Raw genomic sequence first — 7276 nt, forward strand, 5'->3', positions numbered from 1 at the left:
TCCGTGCCCTATCACTTTTACACTGTTACTTTGTTCTTTCTTTTCCGGATCTAATTCAGTAATTCTTCCTCTCCCTTTTCTCTTCCTTTTCAATGATTATTAAATCTTCTTTACTTCTTGTTCGTGTTTACTTAATTATGCGTAGCTAAATACCTTAATATGTTAGGATTAGGGAAGCCGTGGTAGTAATATGATAGGATCGACTTGATTAGATTAGCCTTGCGATAAGAATTGTATTAGGCAATTTAATTGTCATCAGGTTGAATGTATGCATGCATGAGACCAATTTATCTAGTTAACCCCGACCTGGATCGAAAGATTGGAAGGGAAGGCTTGCTTAATTACAATAGGTAATACCTAATTAGGGCGAAAGCTAAGTTAGGAGACCCTAGGGCGGTTTAAGGACCGAGAGGTGACGACCATAGCTCTTCTTATCAATAGTTTAATCGACTCAGTTGACCCGATAGTGTAGCTGCCACGGTAGACCGACTCCTAGCATATTCCCTTCTCTTACTGTTAATTTCTTGCGTTTATTTCTCTCTTACCTTCTTATTAGTTTAGTAAATCACAATTAAAAAACCCCCAATCTGGTTACCTCGACGAACTTAGAATAAGCTGACAATTTCCTACCTCTCTGTGTATTCGACCCGACTTCCCTAGCTATATTAGTTAGGGCCAGTTGGTATTTTTGACAGGTACGCGACAGACGTGTCAAAAAGATAAGAATGATTTGAAATGATGTAGTGTATGTAATATAGAGAACAATTTCTCTATATAAGAAAAGGGGGAACCGGTGGTGGTGGGAAGGAAGGCCAATGCATGGCCTTCTTGCTTTTTCTTTTGTTCTTCTCTAAGCCTTAGGTTTGTAAGGATAGGTAAATAGAGTGATCATGATTATGTTTATCTTAACTATTAAAATAAATCACCCACTATCCTCTAATCCCTCCATCATTTCGGTCTATTACATAAAATGGACATCCATTTTATTTTGTCAATTTGTCACTTGTCACACAATATGTCACATGTAGTATGTAACATGTTATTAATTAATTTAATGCATATTTATCAAATAAATATCATTATATACATTAATTAAATTACTTACAACAAATTGTCTAGTGAATCTTGATCACATAAATAAAATGGGTCATATAATTATAATTCACAGCATTTTGCAATTATAATTAATCAATCATTCTTAATTTAATTGTTCACAAACAATAATGAATTTTAGTAATAAAATCTTTTAATTACTAAAATAAATCTTATTTAATCAATATTACAATAAGATATCAATATTCTCACACACAACTGAATTGTTCAATTTTAAGAAATTGATTAACTTGTATCGACATACAATTAATCAACTTGTCTATTAAGGTAATTGTCCTATAGGTGTGACCTTAAGGGATCAACAGATCACCACCGTCAAATGACAGTAATGTTAAACTCTAGTTAGGCAATCATTACGGATTAATGTTGATCAGTTTACTATATAAATGAATCATCCCTTACGTATTCTTAATCTGAGATTTAAACATGTGATCGCACTATTGTTGAGGACACATACTCCAACAATCTCCCACTTGTCCGAGATAAGTGTGCGTCACCAATTCTCTTGTCCTATTACAATCTCCCACTCAATGTAAGGTGTCTTGCAGGTCGTACTTGCATTTGATCATATCTTGAGTGGTGTCCTCGATCAGGAGAGTAACTGTCTGACCGGAATTATCTACCGTAGATACCTTCCGAGCGTGGCCACGCATTTTCAGTTCACTACTCCTCAAGTGGCCCTGGGATTTCAAACAACCCTGACAAGGGGGTGGACAATTCCTACCGCACTATTCCCTTCGTTTAGCCACATATCATCATGACCCAAAATACACTCATTTGACCTCAATTACGACAGTCGTAGAGTATAAATCAAAGCCAATCAGGAACTTGTGCCAACTTGGGCGAATAGTCTCTAGTCAAAAGAATCGACTCATAAGAATACTATAGTAGCTCTTGCCACGACCAGGCTTCTAGAATTTCCAGAACTCTATAAGCGGTCACTGCCCGACAGAGTGTCCCATACAGTCTGTCTATGTGATTGACTAGTCATACCATATGACCCTATGGCACTTGAACTTGCCATCAATCGCATCACACTCTAGTCACTTCGAGATTTCACCTCCTATAAGTAACCAGGGGCACATACTATGTCAATCCAGTTCACTTCAATGGGGTTCAATATTGTCTCAACAACCCTTTTGGATATAACAAAGTAATGGATGAGTTTAAAGAAACTCGAACGATAAATGCGATTATCATATATGAATAGTCAATACCTTATTACTACTTCATATCTTATAATCTATAGTGTACATATTACACTAGTTAAATTGCAATAAAAGCTTGGTAAGTGGATATACTATGTATCCATACATTCCAACTTTATAAATTGCTATTTCCTTCTATTCAATGTTATTTCTAATGACATGAATTTATCTAAGTAGATGTCCAGTCTTCTTACTAGAGTTGAGCTCTTATACTTTGAAGATGCTCCCACTATTATCATATAACTTGTGATAAAGTCTTTGGTAGAGGGATCTACTCTCATTCCCTAGGTTGACTATCTTATCACAATGTACTTAGATTCTATTTGTAGAATTTGCAATGATTGATACTAAAACATTTTTCTAGTCACTTACTCCTAAGTCAATAAAATCAGCCTAGGATTTCGATAAATCCTTATAGGTTAGGAAACTAGAGTTTGTGTAACCCTTCCACACACAACTTAGTATATCATCCAAACATAAGAACGAGTCCTCAATTCTCCTCAAGAATCTTAAAGGATGTTCTTTAAGGCTTTCAAAAGACATTCATTCGAATTAACTTGTTATTAACTTATTATGCTCCAAGCATATGATTCATCACGGCATGTGCATATAATGGCATACATGATCGTTCTAATGGCGGCAACATTAGCAATCGATTTCATGTGATCAACAACTCATTAGGTTCAGTGAACGACTATGACTCTATCATAGTAATTCCACTTTCATCAATATGAATAACCTACTCAACCTTGTTGATGATGAATAGATAAGGAATCTTATCAATATAGGATATTTATCTAAGTGCCAATCCAAAATTCCCTATGTCATAATAGATTTGGAATTTTTGAGTGCAATATGTCATCATTCATTGAGAATTGAAGACCAAAACACTCCCTCATCAATGGTAGTGTTAGCGTGATATTCTCAATGAGTAATATGACATCAATATGGAAGACGATCTCTCCCACTTAATTCCATGTCTAAACATGGCAATTTTGACTCCCACTCAAATCCGTGTATACGTATGGCTTCTCGACAACTCGAGTGAAAACTATCTTCTTATCATATGATTGAAAAGATCATTGCAGTCTTAAGTGTTAATTAAAACCTTGTGCTTATGTCACATACACACACCCCTTTCTAAATACCTATTTAGAAATTGGTTTTAACATCTAACTTGATCATACACAATATGAGGTGTAGCAACGATAACATGGATCTTAGCACAGTTATATGTTAACTTAGCTTTGTAGACATCTCTTATGTCTGTCTATGCAACTCTTAAATAGATTTACCCTATTGCACAGATTTTACTTTGGTTCATACGGCTCTTATGTAAAATAGAATTGAATTTACTTGATACAACCACTTTATAATCTAATTATCTAAAGAATAATTTCTTTTGGTCTCTTCACTAGTCTGATGATTTACCTAGGAAAGCTTTCTTTTGGTCTCCTCACATGTCATGAGTTTCACTTAAGAATGCTGTCTTTTGGTCTCCTCACTAGTTCCCAACTAGTTGTATCTTTGTTGCTATTTTTCTCCCACTCTATTTGATGTGACCAATATTTGAGCATATTTAGTCCCCGAATTAGCCTCGTTCCTATGCTTTTTAGTGCATAATTGGGTCATTTACTATCTTTAGTCCTTTGTTTTGCGTATTTTTTGAGATTTTGTTCCCTTGGTAGGAGAGGAGTGCAAACCTTGCATTTTCATGGCAAAATGGAGCTAAATTGATCGAATCTAATGACCAAGCATCAAAGTGAAGACAAGACTAGAAGACCTATGTAAATAATGTAGTAGATGGGCAATGTTGAAGAAGATCCTTGCATCTTCGACAAGATCCTTGAGGATTGTTAGAAGAAGAAAAGAAGAAAAGAGGAGGAAGCTTGCTGGACTACAATCCGTCCGTCGCAGCCTCGGGACGCTCGTCCCACCTCCACAATCCGAGCGTCCCACCACCCTGCCCGCTCGTCCCAGACCCACACAATCCGAGCGTCCCACAACACGATCTGCCCGTCCAAGACCTCTACAATCCGAGCGTCCCGACCCCTTGGCCGCTCGGATTCCAGCCTAGTACAGCACGTCTCTTCCTTGTTCCACTCGGGATGCGCATATTTCTGAAACACTAGCAAAAAGGAGACTAGCATCTTCGTTCGAGAGGAGCATTTCCTCAACCTTTCTTAAGGGTTTTAATCGTCATTTAAGCCCTTAGTAACCCTAATTTATGTACCTAATCCTCACTATAAATACCTCATTGTACTAATTAGATGATCATCAATCCTTAATATTATTTATGTTCTTCCTAATCTCATTTCAATCTTGTAATCAACTTTTAATTAAGCATTAATACAAATCTCATTTCCTTAATTTCTCTATTGTTCATCATTTTATCTTGGGTAATTGAAGATTATTTGGGTATTATTGGGAGATTGATAACCTTCCATCAATCATCAAGTAATTCTATTATTCTTTGCTTATTATTTTGGAATCATCATTAGGTATAATTCTCTTAACCCTTGTTTTAATTATTGTTAATCATTTTCCATTCATTCATCATGTTTTGCTTTGTTAATATGTTTGACAACCTTATTAGCATGTTAAACTTGATAATGAGTGAGTAGTTTCCTTAGCTAGGGTTAATGGGGAATTAGGGGAAACCAACATGGGGGATGATTCATGCTTAATCTAATATGTTCACATAATTTATTTGCTTGCTTGTTGTGATCTCAACTTATGCACATGTTATGTTTGATGAAATGCGAGCCTATGAATCCTTGCATTTTTTACCCATCACTTACCTTTTCAATGAGACTTGTAAGACATAAACCAACTCGAGTCTCATTAGACCATGCATATAGTTGAGTAGGGAGGATTAAGTCGACTTGTAGGTGTTGAATAATCTAATCGATTTGGCTCCGGGACCCAAACCTTCCTAGGATTGTAAGATATAAACCAACTCGATCCTATCACAACAATAATTGCTTGCTTATAATTTGAGAATATGTTTTTATGATCAATTCCCATGAATCCCCTATGAACCCATGACACCCTAGTGCTTTTAATCAATTGTTTACACCTCATTTTAGTTATCTTGCTTGTCTATTTACATTGTTATTTAGTTTAGTGATCTTCTTATCTCAACCCAAATTGTGACACCCTTAGACACCACTACTTGCAATCGAAAATCCTACATCAATACCCGTCCCTTGGGATCCGACCTTTACTTACCCCTTTACTAATAGTAGAGTAGTTTGTGAAGTTATAAATATTGTTTTGGTCTAGGTGCTCCTAACGACAAGTAACCGAAAACGATAGTCCGACCAAAAATGGCGCCGTTGCCGGGGACGGTGTTAACTTGATTTGATTTTCTTTGATTGTTCTTAGTTGTGTCTTTCTTTACCTTGGGGAAGTCAAACTCCTCAAGGTTTGTTCTAATTGTTTTCAAGTTGTTTGATATTTTGCATGACTAGAAGATCACAAGCTAACTTGTTACCCATTGATCACGAAATTGAAAGAACTTTGACAACTAATAGAAGACTTGCTAGAAATACTTTGAGAGGTATTGGTGAGATTGTGGATATTCAAACAAACAATATTGAGTTCATCAACCCTTTTGCAAGAGAAGGAGAGGAGAACTCAACACAAAACCCACCACAAAATCAACACACAATGCCTAAATTTTCATCACATTCCGTACCAACCGAGGAGAACCTACCCAATGGTACTCCCACACCACAACATTTGACCGGTAATTTCATTGCAAAATCCGCATTTATCCAATTAGTCGAAAGAAGTCAATTTGGGGGCATGCTTAGTGAAGACGCTCATTCTCATATGGAGATTTTTTGTGACTATTGTGATGCGATTTCACAAACCGGAGTGACTCAAGACCAAATTCGATGGGTCTTATTTCCTTTTTCTTTGATTGGTACCGCGAAACAATGGTTAAAAAGCCTTGATAAGGCTACTCTTGGTATTGACTCTTGGAAGAAATTGGCTCTTGCTTTCTACAAAAAGTTCTACCCTCCGGAAAAGACTAACATGCTAAGAGCCCAAATCACGGGTTTTAAACAAAGGGACGAAGAATCTTTGTATGAAGCTTGGGAGCGATTCAAAGGAACTTGTCGCTCATGTCCTCATCATGGACATAGCGAGTGGTTCTTGGTACAACAATTTTGGAATGGTCTTTATGAAGACTCCCGAAACATTCTCAACATGGGATCAAATGGTATGTTCACCGAAGTTGACGATAATCAAACATGGAACAAGATTGAGGAAATGGCGGTCCATAACTCAAAATATAATAGACCTCGGAAAGCTAATAGAGGAGGAAAGCATGAAGTGGACTCTATTACTCAATTGGGTGCTCAACTTAGTGCTCATATTGATACCATTAATTTGAAGTTTGAAAAGGCTATGGCTAAACTTGAAGAAGCCTCAAAATCACCAAAGCAACATGTTAGTACCATGGTGGCATCTTCATCAATTCCAAGTGGAATATGTGAGAATTGTGGAACTTTGGGACATGACCAAAGTGAATGTAGGGGAACAAGTGAGCAAGTAAATGCTTTTCAAGCATACAAGAGTGGTACCCCTTATTCCAACTATTACAATGAAAACACCAAATTCCATCCAAATCTCTCATAGAAAAGCCAAAATGTTCAAAACCCTCAACCAACATACACCCCACCTCCAATGAGAAACCAAAATCAAAGGCCCTTTTACAACCAAAACCAAGGTTTCCAAAATCAAACTCCATACACTCAATCAAATGACCAAGGTTTTGATGTTCAAAATGTTGGAATATGTGTCCTCCGACAATAATGCGATCACGACTGTTGATCATGATGATCACATGTTTAAGTCTCATTATAAAGAATACAATTGGGAAGTAATATTTTACTGTCAACTGATCAACATATATCGGTAATGATTGGCTGACTAGAGTTTGA

At 36.6% G+C, this 7276-nt stretch overlaps 1 non-coding gene across 1 annotated transcript; it reads right to left on the reverse strand.

Annotated features, from left to right (window-relative positions):
- Nucleotides 1–6365: 6365 nt before the first annotated feature.
- Nucleotides 6366–6473, reverse strand: LOC141650844 (small nucleolar RNA R71). Its single transcript, XR_012546856.1, has one exon. It is a non-coding gene; the product is annotated as a small nucleolar RNA R71 (small nucleolar RNA).
- Between the last annotated feature and the right edge of the window lie 803 nt (nt 6474–7276).

Source organism: Silene latifolia, chromosome 3 (assembly GCF_048544455.1).
Source record: "Silene latifolia isolate original U9 population chromosome 3, ASM4854445v1, whole genome shotgun sequence".
Classification (NCBI taxonomy): Eukaryota; Viridiplantae; Streptophyta; class Magnoliopsida; order Caryophyllales; family Caryophyllaceae; genus Silene; species Silene latifolia.